The 16,137-nt window shown below is 38.7% G+C and overlaps 2 long non-coding RNA genes across 2 annotated transcripts; one reads left to right on the forward strand and one right to left on the reverse strand.

Annotated features, from left to right (window-relative positions):
* Positions 1 to 930: 930 nt before the first annotated feature.
* On the forward strand, positions 931 to 16,044 carry LOC115413601 (uncharacterized). The gene is made up of 3 exons (XR_003934489.1): positions 931 to 943; positions 10,981 to 10,984; positions 15,947 to 16,044. It is a non-coding gene; the product is annotated as an uncharacterized LOC115413601 (long non-coding RNA).
* LOC115413598 (uncharacterized) lies at positions 2,977 to 11,676 on the reverse strand. The gene is made up of 3 exons (XR_003934488.1): positions 11,407 to 11,676; positions 9,558 to 9,563; positions 2,977 to 2,986 (listed from the first exon to the last, which is right to left on the reverse strand). It is a non-coding gene; the product is annotated as an uncharacterized LOC115413598 (long non-coding RNA).
* Positions 16,045 to 16,137: the final 93 nt, after the last annotated feature.

Here is a 16,137-nt window from a genome sequence, read left to right on the forward strand (position 1 = left end):
AATATGGAGGTATTTCATATCGGCGTGTGTGTGGCACTGATAAAGTTTCTCTACAACTGAAGTCAGCACCATTACAGTCAAATAATTTTAAGTAGAAGATTAAAAAAGAGGAGAGCCAGGTTTTTTGCTGTCGCCTTTTGTGGTGCAATTTCTGCTACGTCTGTTCAACAGAGTATTTGGATGTGAAGGCGGAGTCAGGAGTGGTGGGATAGTGATGTTAGTGGCTTCACTCACACACACTTCATTCATAACTTTCAAATGACAAGACGAATGTTTAAATATGTCTGTGACCGCCTCTCCGTAACACTCTCAGACACTCATCTCCAGTAACCTGTAACTGTTCGCAAGCATGTTGCAGTCGGACTGTACTGGCATTTCAGTGACGTAATAAAGGTCGGATAAATGCGACCTGGCCATTCAGACTGACGTCGCATTGCAAAATATCCGATATGTATGGGAATTAGTACCACATATGAAAGTGGCCTGGGTCAGATTTGAAAAAAATCGGATTTGTGCCGTTCAGAATGTCTTTAACAGGTCAGATACAGGTCAAAAAGTCAGATTTGGGCCACATTTGGCTGCAGTCTGAATGTAGCCTTTTGGATCAGGTTTTACATTGTATTACAATACCCTGCCAGCTGGTTATTAGTACATGATGCATAGTTGGAATTACTTTCATCAAACAGTTTATTAATATTTAGTAAGTACAGATGTGAAAATTGAGGCATAAATGACCTTCATAGCTGCCAAAAGCCACCACAGGACCACCAAGACATTTTACATCACCCCTTCAGACATTTCTGGTTTTATCTTTTTTCATAGAAATCGTAGGAAGAAAGTCCATTTCAGTTCTTCAAAATGTCTGAGTATTTTTCCATGAGTTTTGTCAGGAAATGAGCTCAAACACCTTTAGGCTTCAAATCAGCAACAAGCCAAAAACTATGTCACACCTCACCATGTCCACAGGGGTGGATCTACAAAATTATTTATGAGTTGGCAAGAGGGGGGCAGGAATTTTTGAGGGGTGGCAACGTATGGCAGATGTATATATACTGAAGCATTTATTACAGACAGTAGTATAATTTACACTTGAGTATTTCTGCTTGCAGGACTTTATATATAACTTAGAACATGTATCCCACATGTGGATACTGTATATACACTGCATAAGGGCATGGGCTGCCACTTACTAACTCAGACAGACAAACTTAATCTCATGCAATCAGTGTCTTGCATTTGAGGTAACAGGTTTCATGTGGAACAGTTCATAATAGGAGTAAGTGACCATCCAATGTGATCTCACTTAACAGGAGATAAAAGTATGGTAACACTGTTGTAGGTGGGGCATTAGAACAGGAAAGGCATTAAGGTAAGAAAGACACAGGTGATGAGTGGCAGATATGTGACAGGGGAAGCAAACTGTGTCAGAGTGGCAGCACTACAGGCAGCATTTGTACAAGAGGAAACTATCCAAAGAAAACCCATGAAGATCTATGGACGGAGCTGTACTGTGGTCAGCATAAACACACAATGGAAATAAATGGGTCACGGCACACAAACAAGGTACTGGACATCGGTTATCTTTTATTGTTTACTCAGAACACATTCTCCAAATTTGTCCCTCAGTAGCGTGAATAATTTTTTAACAGATGAGGTCTTTACTGATAAAGTGATGAAAAACAGTACAGTATATACAGTATTCACAGCAGTAAATGTGACATGAAAGGGTCATTTCATGTATGTAAATCTGAGCTGCTGTATCAACAAATTACACAAAACACTCAGAGTTATAAAAGGGTATGTTACATCAAAATAGCCACAAACCTGAAAAGGAGTCACATAAAAATAAATTTTGCTGCCAGTCAGAAAAAGTATAGAAACCCCTGTCTTCCATTGTAGCTTTTTTTCCAGTTGCAATAACCCTCAAATGAGGTGAAAACAGTCTATGGAGCATCGGGGAGGGAAAAGTGCCTACAAGCACAACAGTAGGCTGCATCTCTTGATTGAGAGTATTCTAACCAAGGATGAGATTTGTACCAGTCACTGCGGAAGCTTCTTCTGGCTCCTCCCTGGAGGGTCTATGGGAAACTTTCTCGCTTTCGCTGCGCTAGCACCACACACCTGGAGTTGGATACGTCTAGAAGATGGAGGGGGGGATTAAAACTACACTACATCTGAACTAATTATACAATATAACAACTAGAAAAAACACAGTCAGTTTGGAACTGTCATTGATTAGTTATAACCATCAGACTGTGTAAACACACACTAATATTTTAGCATGGGAGAATATTTTTAGGTTATTTTGTGTAATTTTGGAATTTAACCTGAGCAATAGATCTAAAATACATTGCACACAAAATATTAAAAGTCTGTCTCCATCTCATTACACTTTAAGACTTACAATTTTTCCCAATTATTTATATTTAAACAAACATGAATATTTATTTGAAGAAGTCTAAGCAATGTCTCTTAAATGCACCTTCTGTTATATTCATGTCTGTTTTTGTCATGTGTTGTTCTTTTCAATATGTAACTTAGTAAACTATGCAGCCACGCTTTCCACACCATGTGGACCAGTTCTACTGGAGATCGTTGGTGATGCTCAGGCACTCTCCTTTCCCTTTCACTGTCTGAGCCCTGCACCTTATCTTGACTCTTGCTTTCTCCCTCCTCATCTTGGCGGTGCTCTCCCTCTGGATCTTCACCGTTGTGGTGTTCTCCCACCTCCTCCTGTACCTGGTCACTTTGGCCTTGTATTCTATCTCTGTCATATTTCTGTTGCCCTTCTCTCTCTCTCCTTCCACCTCATTTCTCTCTCCTTCCACCTCATCTCCTCGGTCTACCTTGCTCAGTTGTTCATTCTCTGTTTCTCTTTCCTTTCTCTTTGGTGCAAAAAATCTACATATGCTACCTTTCCTCTTCATTTCTGTAAGATTCAAAGTGACTTTACAATGTTCCTTGACAGACGTTGAATCAGTAAAAGCTTTTGTAGATTACTTCACACAGAACTGAAGTCAGACCTAGCAGACATTACATGTATAGTTAGAGAAATAATAACCTTCTTAAACCTGATTTTTAAATCAGCATCACAACTATACTAGCACTGTGCTTTCATTATTATTTCATTATCTGATGGATAGTTAATCAGTTTTTACTTCTTTCCTCCTGTGTCTCCCTTCCTCCCGGTTCCCTTGTTTTGCGCCACTCAGTTTTCCCAACAAAGGAGTCTCGTGCTGCTCTCACGTTCTCTTGCACTGCGTTCACTGTTGTCAGACACTGGAGCTTTGCGCTCATAAATGTTAAATTGGTCATAACTTTTCTTTGAATTCATTGTTGCCAACTGGGGTGGCAGCAAGGGTGGCCTGGGTTTATTTTAGGGTGGCATTTGCCACCCTGTGCCACCCCGGTAGATCTGCCCATGCATGTCCACATCATGTGTTCAGCTCACTGTCACAAACCACACAGTAAAAAGAGCCAAACACACAGTTTCACACTTGTTTTGTCAGACTTGGAGACGTGCCGACTGTTTCCACTTCATGCACCTCTCTTGTTTTTCCTAACTCCCTGCAGGACCAGCAGCTGACTCGAAACTTGAAATGCAGTGACCTGAGAGGAGGGCAAGATTAAGACAAATAAATGTATCCTTAATGAAGCAGCAGAAACTATGATCCTGTTGTTTTACTGGATCTCATTATTTCACTCCAACATCATTATGTTAATTCAAAGTGAAAAAATATGTTGGCATCAGGTCTGTTTTGCTCAGAACTGTGAGGAAATGCCCCAAATTCTATGGATTTGTTCATTTTTTCCTAAGGTGGATATTGTAGGATCTGGACCTTACAGAATTTATTTTTGTTGAGGTTTGGTCTTTGTTTCTAAGTTATTGCTTAATTCACATTTTTTCTCTTCTTTACCAATATCGTTTGGAAATTGGGTGAGTGTTTGTTGAACGGGTAGGACAACTATCACCAAGCACAACTGTAGAGTCTTGAATTCACTATATTTCTTTATGGTCCTGAACTGGCTCTCATGTGCAAATAGCAAAAATTACACATTAACCTTCTGACGTGAAATAAACACTGAGGCCACAGGTTATGGTTTCATTTCTAATATGATGTTCAATAGAATCCAGGGTCTCCATTTTTCATCTCACCTGAATCTCTTGCATTACAGTGAACAATTTCGAAGTGCCATCCACCATAAACAAACCATGTGTTTACATTCAGAGCCAGTAGGTGACTCGGGCCTCTTTGGAATTTTGTCACAAAGTGCATTGAGGGAAATGCTGGTTTGCGCCACTGTCTGGCCATGGCAGCTGCTACAGACGACGTGGAAACGACAGGCGCTCCCTTCCCTCTATGCATATTCCTCCAGCTGTTTCCGCATTTCAGCCGTTTCCGAGTCGTGTTTCATCCATATAATATCATATGCTCATGCTGCCGCTGTCAGGTGGCGGCGCGAGCCTTCGCTTCCCACAATGCACGTCACAACAAAATTCTGAAGATGACCAAGTTACCTCCCGAGTCTGTAAACACACGGGTTTGTTTATGGTGGATGGCACGTCAAAATTGTTCATTGTAATGCAAGAGATTCAGGTGAGTAATCACAGAATTAATACAGATTCGTGATACTGAGGATTTGACTGAGGTTTTACAGATCTGGTGAAAAATTGGTCATGAAAGTCTCCTGCACCTTTAATTTTCATCTGAATAATTATTTTGATATTTGAGGCATTACATTATTAATTGCAAATTTTATTTGTCTGTATCAAATTTCTTTTTCTCAATGTCAGGTCTGTACTTTTCCCTTTCATATCTGTATGTTTTAGGTTTATGGCCTTTATCTGGTGACTTATATCTTGCAAATTCTATGTCATACAACTGTCTATTGCATTAACAGTTCTGCATGAAAGAGGGAAATGTAAAGACTATCCTCATATTTATAACAGTCTTAGTTTATCCAAATAATTTTGAGCCTCTGAAAATGGAGGAACTATGATTAAAATTCCTAGTGCAATTTTTTTGTTAAACCGCTTGAATTAAAACTGAAAGTCCACACTAACCATTTATATCCTGATGTGTCTGTGGTGAGTGTTCTGAACGTATAATTTATTTTAAATATTCATAAAAATTCAACCATTTGCTCAATAGGAAAAATTTCAAGATGTGCTGAGAGAATACACCTTGTGGTTTCCATAGACTTCTGAGCATGCTCAGTGCACCCTCCGCCACCTAAGGAACAGGGGTAAAACACAAAGCAGTGAGTGAGACCGACTCGCTTTAAAAAAAAGTCATTTTGGGTTTGTTTTTTTTTATTTTATTGTTTTCCTTTTGTTTTTGTTTTTTTTTTAATTCTTATTTTCTTTTTGTTTTTGCTGTTGTTTGCAGTGTTGTCATGATTTTCCTTTTTTTTTTCTTTTTTTTTTTTTTTTACTGTATTTTTTCCGAGTTTTGACCATGTAACTGCTTTTTGGAGTTCAACCAGGTGCCAAAAAGCAGCTGGACTGATGTGTAAACAAGAGCCTCAAAACAAAAACTACTGTCAAAATTCAAATACTTATTGACCCACTGACAAAAACCAAGTGGCATCATGACAGACCATATCTGTTTCATATTTTTTTATTGAAGTGTATACAAGAGAAACAAAGGTGCTTAAATATACCAGGGCACACAGATGTCAATATTAACCATGTTTGTACACACCATTAGGTTTAGATTTGCATATTTTTAAGAAAAAGTAACAATGAAACCCAACAAACAATACAATGAAAAAAATACTAAGACATAGTTTGTATAAAATAATTAAACTGGTCACATAACCATAAGTAAAAATAAAATAAATAAATAAATAAATAAAAGGAAGGTAATTACATTGTCTCAAAGAAATCCACAAACAGTTGCCATTTATTGTAGAATTTGTTCAAGTTTCCCTGTCTGAATATCTAATTTTCTCTACTTTGAAAAAGGACATAACCTCATTAATCCATTGTGTGCTGGAAGGGGCTGTACAGAACACATGTAACCAGCTGAAGAACAGAGAATCAGCTGTGATTGGCTTGACTTGATCCACACTGAGGACAGATCAGTCTGAGTGGGCACAGGTCCACACTGACCTTCCAGTCTGTTCTCCTGTACAAAGGCCTGCATCCAAATGAGTCTGTGAAACTGTATTCACATGTATAAGGTGACACTAGTGGAGCTGAGTGTCTTCGTCACCAGGCGTTTCTCTCTTATCGATGTACTACTGCTGTCCTTCTATAGATGTTCTGTGGAGAGCATCCTTACCCACAACATCTTACTGTGGTATAGGAGTAGCTCTCAGGCTGACAAGAAGGCTCTGGAAAGAGTCAGGAAGTCAGCTCAGAACATCATAGGAGTCCAGTTGTCCTCTCTGTCAGACATCTATAACACCAGGTGTCTGCGCAGGGCCAGAAGCATCACCCTCGAGGGTTCACATCCCAGACATAGCCTGTTCTCACTGTTGCCCTCAGGGAGGAGGTACAGGTCCATCCAGGCCCGCGCCTCCAGATTTAGCAGTACGTTTTATCCAAGTGCATCCAAGGGTTCTGAACACACTGCAATGACAATACCTCAAAAAGGACATATATTTAACATATGTCCATAGTGTTCAGCCAGGGTCAAAGTGCAATATATACTTATCTTTACTGTTTCTTCGTTGGTGACATCCCTGTTTTTATGCTGTATATATATTTACACTTTCTTTTCTTCTTCTTTTACACTATTTTGCATTACGCACCACTAAAGAGTTGTCTCTTACAATTTCGTTGTACATATGTATAATGACAATAAAGGCATTCCATTGTATTGTATTGTATTGTATTGTATTGTATTGTATTCTTTTCTATTCTATTCTGTACTTACTGTTATTGGTGACATAACACACAACTACAGCAGTGGAAACACTCACACCAGTGACCGACTGTTATTATTGAGCCATAAGATGAACACTTTGTCCTGTGATGCCTGAGACTTTCTGCTGCTGGTGAACACAAACAGATGTGTTTTTTTGGAGTGTGTGTGTGTGTGTGTGTGTGTGTGTGTGCTTACTGCTTCTTTTGCTTTTCTTCTTGGTTTCTGTTCACATGATGTTCTCTCCTCTCTCCTCTTCATTTCCTGAATATTTCACTCAAACTCTCTGACTGGATTTGATTTGGATTATTAATTTTCAGTTGTATTTTAGTCTTTTTAAAAATGTATTCTTCCAGGTTATCATAAATAGTAGCTTGTTGTGCATCTGTGGAAGTTGCTGTCAGAGTTAACAGTAAATAAAAACTACAATACTCGATTTTAAAGGGAAAACACACAGAGATGAAAAGAAGAGGAAAAAAGTTTCTAGGAGTTTTGAACATTTAAAAGCGAAGAAGCAAATATCCAAGAGTTAAAGAGGAATGGTGTGAAAAGAACAGAGATAAAAAGATCAGACAATAGAAGAGGAGATTTGACAATAGATGAAACAGGAGAAGGAAAATAGGAAAGAAGTAAACGGTAAATAAAAAGAAGAGGAGGAGACTGTGAATTACTACACCATCCTTTATGGGACAACATGTACACAGCATGAACAGTGCCTTATATAAGCCCTTCAGTAGTCCTATTACTGTATATAATAATTGACGGAGTGCCCCCTAGTGGACAAAAAAAGCTACAGCTACAGCACCGTGTACACTGTTTTTATCAGCAGCAAAAGAGACAGCTCAGCTATAAAAACAATTAAAGCTGCAAGCGGCATTGAAAGGCTCTCGCCCCGGGCACGTCCAGTACAAGTATGTCCATCATTCAGCAGGTGGCGCTCTAGCACCAAATTTTAATGTCTTCTGATGAATGGGTGTAGGCCTGGGAGATTGACAGTTGACTCAAATTTGAGGCAAATCGGTGTTCGTATGTCTGAACTAAAGACATTTTTGTATAAATAAATCTGTAGGGGGCGCTATGCAGCCAAAATTCAATTTCTTCCATTGAATGGGTGTAGGCCTGTGAGATGTACCATTCAGTCAAATTTGAGCCAAATCGGTGTATGTATGTCCGAACTGATGCAATTTTCGTAAAGGTAAATTGTAGACGGCACTATTGTGTGAATTTTCACTGTCTTCTGACAAATGGGTGTAGGTCTGGGAGATTGGCAACTGATTCAAATTTGAGCCAAATAAGTGATCGTATGTCCAAACTGAACCAATTTTAGTAACATTAAATTTGTAGGGGGCGCTATGGAGCCAAATTTAAAATTTTTCAAATGAATGGGTGTAGACCTGGGAGATAGACAACTGACTCAAATTTGAGCCAAATTAGTGTTTGTATGTCCGAGCTGAAGCAATTTTTGTAAAGGTAACTTTGTAGGGGGCGCTATAGCACAAAATGAAAATTTCTTTCAATAAATGGGTGTAGACCTGGGAGATAGACATCTGATTCAAATTTCAGCCAAATCAGTGTTCGTATGTTTGAGCTGAAGCAATTTTTGTAATGGTAAATTTCAGAAAAAAACTTTACAAAGTTTGCGACCTAGTCGCACAAAAATGGTGATACCGATCCCAAAAATTTGGCTCTTGACGCCCCACTTCTCTAGATACCATACACCAATTTTGAGCTCATTTGGCCAAGCGTCCAAGGAGGAGATAGTTAAAATACGATGTCAGCAAAAACGCTGACTCAGCATTTTGGAAATTTCAATCCAATATGGCCGACTAAGGGTTGGTTTAGGGGCATGGCCATAATAATATTTTTTGTTTGTCTCCTCACGATGAATCTGTGTACCAATTTTCGTGGCTCTACGACAAACTTTATGTTAGACGTGCTCCCATTAGTGTAATGTATTTCCACTTTTCAAGGGGGCGCTGTCGCAAAATTTCTTTACCGACATCTACAAAACCTATATGTAAATTCAATTTTGCACATTTCTGAATTTTGGGCAAACTTTGGTTAGTTTTCATAAATGTTCAGGGGTTCAAATTTGAGCTCAAAGTGCAGAAGAAAGAAAAATTAAAGCCGCAAGCGGCATTGAAAGGCCCTTGCCACGTCCAGTAGAAGGCACGTCAAGTAAAAGTATGTCCATAATTCAGCAGGTGGCGCTCTAGCACCAAATTTTAAAATAATAAAATGAAAATTTTTCACTTATGTCAGTGTATTGTATTGTATTGTATGTAATATGTATTTTTTCACATTTTGTGGACACTTTTATAAGTTCAGTCCTTGCAGATGCTTAAATCTGCCATTTTCATACATCTATCAGGTCCAGATCCTTTAATTTATCCTTCATCTTCATTATCATTTGTATCTTTTGTTCTTCATCATCCTCAACTGAACTTTGTGCAGAATTAGTTCCCATTAATCTGTTTGGACAGAAACTGGTGACAGATGACATTAAACACGGGGACTTGATCAGATAGCTCAGGCGTCTCTACCTGACACCCACTTCGCTCAAATGAGGTGAAATTAAGTCAGATTAAACCTTTATTAAACCACATGACCCTGTCCCATAATCCCCTGAAAGTAACCCCGACATTCTTTTCCAGGCCAAATGAAACCAATCGCATTCCCCTGCACCAGTGACTCCACACACACACACACACACACACACACACACACACACACACACACACACACAGACACAACTGTAACTAATCCTTAATTATGAGGACCATCACAAATTATCAGGACATTACCCATACACACACTCACATTTTGGCGTGCTACTGCGTGGACGAATAACTAGTCTGTCATGTCGAAGGTAGGCAATATCTCCTTTTTGTCTTGCAGCTCGCAATTCCAGCATCAGTTCTTTCCTTTTCCTTTTCACCGCATCAGTAAAGTCCTCATTGATGTAAATTTTGGTTCCCTTTAGTCTCTTGGTGCGTTGAAGAATGGCAGCTCTGTCCTTATATCTAACAAATGTCCCCTCCAGTGGGCTTGGGTCTGTCCCCTCCAGTGGGCCTGGGTCTGTCCCCTCCAGTGGGCCTGGGTCTGTCCCCTCCAGTGGGCCTGGGTCTGTCCCCTCCAGTGGGCTTGGGTCTGTCCCCTCCAGTGGGCCTGGGTCTGTCCCCTCCAGTGGGCCTGGGTCTGTCCCCTCCAGGCTCGCCTATGTGGTGGGCCCGTTCCATCTCTATCCCCTGGTGCATCTGAAGGTTTTCAGCTCAAACCTTTTTTACCTTCTCTTCTGTCTCTGCCCAAGTTTCCCCAGATGACTCCATGATTCCCTCAAAAACCAGGTTATTTCACCTGGACTGTCCCTCAAGATACTGCATCTTGTCAGTGACAGCTATCAGACTATCACACACTCTGAAAACATCTGACTGCAATGAATTGCCACATTCTGATTGCTTAGAGTTTTCAGATTTGAACTCATAAACTTCCTTTTGTCTGCGATGAACTGGCGACTTGTCCAGGGTGTACCCCATCTTCGCCCCTATGTAGCTGGGATAGGCTCCAAGCGACCCCCGTGACCCTAGTGAGGATAAAGCGGGTTCAGATAATGAATGAATGAACTCATAAACTTCCTTTTGTGTGTATTCTAGGCTGGTCTTTAACTCCTGCAGGTCCCTTGTCAGCCCTTCAAGCCTGGTGTTTGTGGAGTCCATGATGATTTTCACAAACCCCTTAAAGTTCTCCTGTTGCTGATATAACAATGCTGTGAATATTTCCTTTTGCTGCTGTTGTAGCTCAGATACCTGGGACAGTGAAATATACTCTTCATCCGGTCTAGCCTCTGCTTTTGACTTGGATGGCATTTTATGGCTGGTTTTCCATTTGGACAGAATGGTCTGATAGTTGTAAAAGAAGACAAAGAGCTCAGATTTAGTTGAAAACATTGGTTGGTTTTTCTTTGAAAGGCTCATGTTGGATCCGTTTATTGAAATTCTATTGGACTGTTCTTGTTCTTATTTTTTTTTTTGTTTTTTTTTTGTATTGACGGACAGTTCTAACACCCAAACAGATGTTTTCATGGCACATGAACAGAACCACAGTCCAGTTTGGTCCATTTTGGTCCAGACCAAGACCACCTGTGGACCCCCTGTTCGGTCCATGTTGTGGTCTGGGTCTTAAAGTCTAGAACCTGTGACAGAACCATTGAATGGAGTCATGAAGGCGGAGTCAGTGACGTTTACATGAGAATATGGATGTAAAATCACAGAGGTGAGTCACATGACACAGGAACCATCCAATCAGGATCCACTTTGGTCTGTCTGATCAGATCCTGTTTGTGTTTGACCTGATCTGATCTGGCGTCCTGGTGTGACCTTTGACCCTGTCTAAACAGTCGTATAAGTTCAGACTTTAACACAGTCACTCGTCAACGTCTGAATGAAACTAAATGTTGATTCAGTTCAGAGCAAAACTCTAATTTCACACACACTGACGTTCTATAGAATCCTGTTATTAACTTTGACTAGAACACTTAGTCAAAGTGGACAGAGCGTCCCTTTAAAGGCTGAAAACAGTGAACTTACCCTTTAATGTGTCCACGGATGTCGTAGCGCCGTCGTCAGACAACACTGGGAAACGCCCACTTTGTCCTGAGTCATCAGTTGCTATAGCGACAGTGTTTTCTGTGTGTGCTGCGTTCACGTACTTGTGTCGGTGGGAAATTGAAAACAAACTTTGTCATTGTCAGACTTGACGTTTCCTGAAGGTTCGAATCCGAAGAAAAAAGAATTATGTGAAAGACTGTTTTTCAGTTGTTTGAAAAATAAAGATTTTTCACAGTGAGACGAGTTTATCTGTAAAGGAAACATGAAGTGTTCATGACTTTAGTCCCTTTTCCATCAGACATCTGAGCTAAACGAAAGGCAAAAAGGCAATTAACAATAGAAGAGAGACAGGGCATCATATTACTTAAAAATGTAGGTCTGTCCTACAGAGAAATGTCCAAGAAAGTCCAGGTGACAGTAAGTCCAGTTTCCTTCACTATCCAGAGGCACTCAGAAACTGGGGGAAATGCTGACAGGAAGAGGTCTGGCAGAGCCAAAGACACAACAGAATGAGAAGACAAGTTTATGACAGTCAACAGCTGGAGTGAGAGGAGACTGACAGGACAACAGCTTCACAGTGAAGATAGTGGTCGTAGTGAGCAAGTCTGAGTTTACACTGGGAACACAAGACTGAACAGTTGAAGGTTTGATGGGTTGAGTTGCAGGAGAAAGCCATTGCTGAGACTTCAGAATAAGAAAAAGAGGCTTGGCTGGGCCATGAAACAGCACCAGTGTACTACCGAAGACTGGAAGAAGGGGTTATGGACAATGTTAACAATATGTCATCTGTGACTAAATGTTTTGTGGATTTGTAGATCCGATTTGTAAGTTGTGTTAATAAGTTGACACATAATATTGTAGACATTCATATTTTAGTTACATATTCCAAACTTCAAAATTTCAACAGTAATATGATTGTGTAACACTGTGTGTAATGCACATGTACAAGTGGTAAGTTGAAGCATAATATTATTAAAATTTAGCTTATTTTTCTTAAGAAATTCATTTTTTTTCTGGTTATTCACATCTTTTTGGTGAAAAGATAGTTTTTAAATGTAAATATTTTCATAATCTAATGTTTTTATTGCACTAACATGAAGAGAAAAACTTGGAGTTGTCATTATTTATAGGTTTTTATGCTATTATTTTAATGGTTTGGTCCACTTGAGATTGAATTAGGCTGAATGTGGTCCCTGAACTAAAATGAGTTTGACACCCCTGTTGTAGAGAGTTGCAGAATTTAATCAGCATAATTGTAGTTTATTTATGAAACACATTAAAGATTTTACTCCGCAAATTTCTGACAAATTCAAAGAAAACTGTGACAAAGATCTTAGCTGTTTAGAGACAAGTGATGTACTTTATTCCATGAAGCTTGGGAAATCACCTGGAAGTGATGGTCTATCAGTAGAATTTTACATGACATTCTGGGAACTATTGATGTAGAAAGAATGCATTGGTAGGAAAGAGATGACAATCACAATGGAGCAAGGTCTTGTAACCCTTATCCCTAAACCAGAAAAAGATCCCTTAATTACTGAAAATTAGAGACCCATCTCACTTTTAAATATTGACTATAAAATTCTCTCACAAGTATATGCCAAACGTTTAAAACTAAATTTAGAAGAAATTATTTGTGAAACCCAAAATGGATTTATGGCAAAACGTCACATCACTTCTAATATTAGATTAGTTTTGGATTTAACTACATAGATTCAGATGCACGACTTGTATTTCTTGATTTCTACAAAGCATTTGATTCGATTGACCACCCTTTTATCTTGAAAGTTCTATAAATATCCAGCTTTGGAAATATTCTCATCAATAATATTGCAATGTTTTATAAAGACATAAACAATTCTGTTATTCTATATCCAAAAATTTCTAAACAATTTCTAATTTCAAGAAGCGTATATCAAGGATGCCCTATCTCCATCCATCCATCCATCCATCCATCCATCCATCCATCCATCCATCCATTTTCTACTGCTTACCTGGGGCCAGGTCGTGGGGGTAACAGTCTAAGCAGGGATGCCCAGACTTCCCTCTCCTCAGACTCCTCCTCCAGCTCTTCCGGGGGGACCCCAAGGCGTTCCCAGGCCAGCCCACAGACATAGTCTCTCCAGTGTGCCCTAGGTCTTCCCTGAGGTCTCCTCCCAGTGGGACATGCCCAGAACACCTCCCCAGGGATGCTTCCATCTGAAACAGATGTCTGATCCACCTCAGTTGGTTCCTCCGGATGTGGAGGAGCAGCAGCTCTACTCCGAGCTCCTCTCAGGTGACTGAGCTCCTCACCCTATCCCTAAGGGTGCACCCAGCCACCCTATGGAGGAAACTCATTTAGACCGCTTGTATCTGGGATCTTGTCCTTTTGGTCATGACCCAAAGCTCATGACCATGCTCTATCTAATTTTTTTTTTTACTTCTTATTGTGGCTGAACTTTTATTGCTTAATATTTCTCATGGCTCAACCATTCAGGGACTAGCCATATTTAACAAAAAGATAAAGTTAACACAATGGTCAGATGATACAGTTTTATTTTTAAAAGATAAAAGACAAATACAAAACGCATTACATATAGTCCACAAATTCTCAGATGCTTTAATCAGTGTTCAATCAATGTTCAAATCAGTGTTAATAAATGTGAAATATTTTGCTTATATCCAGCTAAAGAAGAATATATGTTTAACTTGCCTGTAAAACAAACCACAGCATATCTTGGAGTTCAAATATCAAGAGACATGACTGACAGACAACACCTAAATATACTTCCTAAAATTAAGGAAACTAAAGCAATATTTAACATGTGGTTTCAGAGAGACCTTTCCATCTTTGATAGAATATTATTGTCAAAAGCTGAAGGTGTTTCATGTTTTGTTTATCTTGCACTATCACTTTTTGTTGAAGATGGGCTTTGTAAAGAAATTAACAATCCTTTCATTAAATTTGTGTGGAAAAATAAAAAAAACAATATCTCAAAAAAGAAAATCTTTATTTAGAAAGAGCAGAGGTTGGATTCGAAGTCGTAGACTTTGTAAATTTAAATAATACTTTTAAGGTTAAATGGATAAAGAGATGCTTGGAATCCCCAAGCTCACTGTGGAATTGTATTCCTTATAATTTTTTTAATGATTTGGGTGGATTAAGATTTTTGTTGGGAAGTAATTAAGAAAGCATCAAGGCAACGGTCCACAAACACCAGCTCAAATGTTGACAAAATATTAAAAGCCATTTCCTCTTGAGGAGGACTTCTCTTGTTGGTGAAGGACAGAGGCTTCAGTATTTAACTGATGTGATTTGCTGTATTTTGTTTTAACAGCAAATCAGAGCGACATCGTTCAGGCTCAGATGTCTATGACTGTGGCTCATAAACACAATATGTCATTGCAGCTGATATAAATTTTGTAGAAATGAGGACACTGTTTTGTTTTTAGCAAGCGTTACTTTCTTATTGACTTCAGGCTGCCTTCACAACTAGTTTGTCCTCATCACATGACTGAGCATACGCTGTTTACCAAACTGGGCAAACTGTTTCACGTAGATGAGTTTTCAGTTTACGAGATGCAGGCTTTTGGGGGTTTTCTGATTCAAGGTTCTAATCAAGGTTAAAATAATTTCAATGTGAGTTTTTTCCAAGATGAGAAGTTTATTGGTTTGAGAATTAATGACATTCTTGTGGTTCAAACACATTCTATACATGAAATCACCTGGTATTACAAGCTGCTGAAGTCAATGCATGGGGACTTTAGCAGCTCAAAAAATAAAAATTGCATCTTGAATCATTGATGTAATTATACTGTTTCCAAATTACTAATTAAAGTTTCTAAATTTAATCAACAGGCTTTATTAGCATGGAAATTATACTATGTTCCCATCTTTTCCCGACATAAATCTATAATATGAAATAATGGAAATGTAACTGTTAACAAAAAGAGCATATATAAAGAAAACTGGATTCAAAGAGGCATTATATTTATGACAGTTTTGTTTAATAATGATGGAAAATCTTTATTGTCATGAAGAATTTACAAGAAAGAATAACTTCCCAATTACATATAAAGAATTTGTGTGGGCTATAAGACCTATGTCTTCTGGCATTATTAAACTGATAAAAAGCCATTTAAGACACCAAAAAGTTTCTACACAGAAGAACTTGTTGAGTGTGAATGGCATTATGATAACAGATACTAAATGTACAAAGTAACATATAAGGAAGCAAGCAGCTCCAAAACACCCACAAAATCTGACCTAAATGCAAATCCATTTGGAATTCAAAGTTTAAGAATATAAATTGGCATCTATTGTGGCTTAATACCTTTCAATTTTGCATCTTCAATTTAATCTGAGAAATCAATTTTAAGATTTCACATAAGACCTAACCCTGCAATTCCTTCCTCTCAAGGTTTGCTGACACTGATACAAACTACACTTTCTGTAAAAATGAGCCAGAAAAAAAAAAAAAAAAGCACTTATTTTACAACTGTGCCTCCTCTAACATATTTTGGAGGGAACTGGAGAAAGCTATTTTTAACAAAACCAGAAAACATATCTCAATATCTCCAAGGGAAATGATAACTGAATTTGAATGCTCTAATAAACCTTTAATTTTCTTAATTAATATAATAATACTGATGGGCAAATGTCATATTCACAAGGC

Source organism: Sphaeramia orbicularis, chromosome 3, assembly GCF_902148855.1.
Source record: "Sphaeramia orbicularis chromosome 3, fSphaOr1.1, whole genome shotgun sequence".
Lineage (NCBI taxonomy): Eukaryota > Metazoa > Chordata > Actinopteri > Kurtiformes > Apogonidae > Sphaeramia > Sphaeramia orbicularis.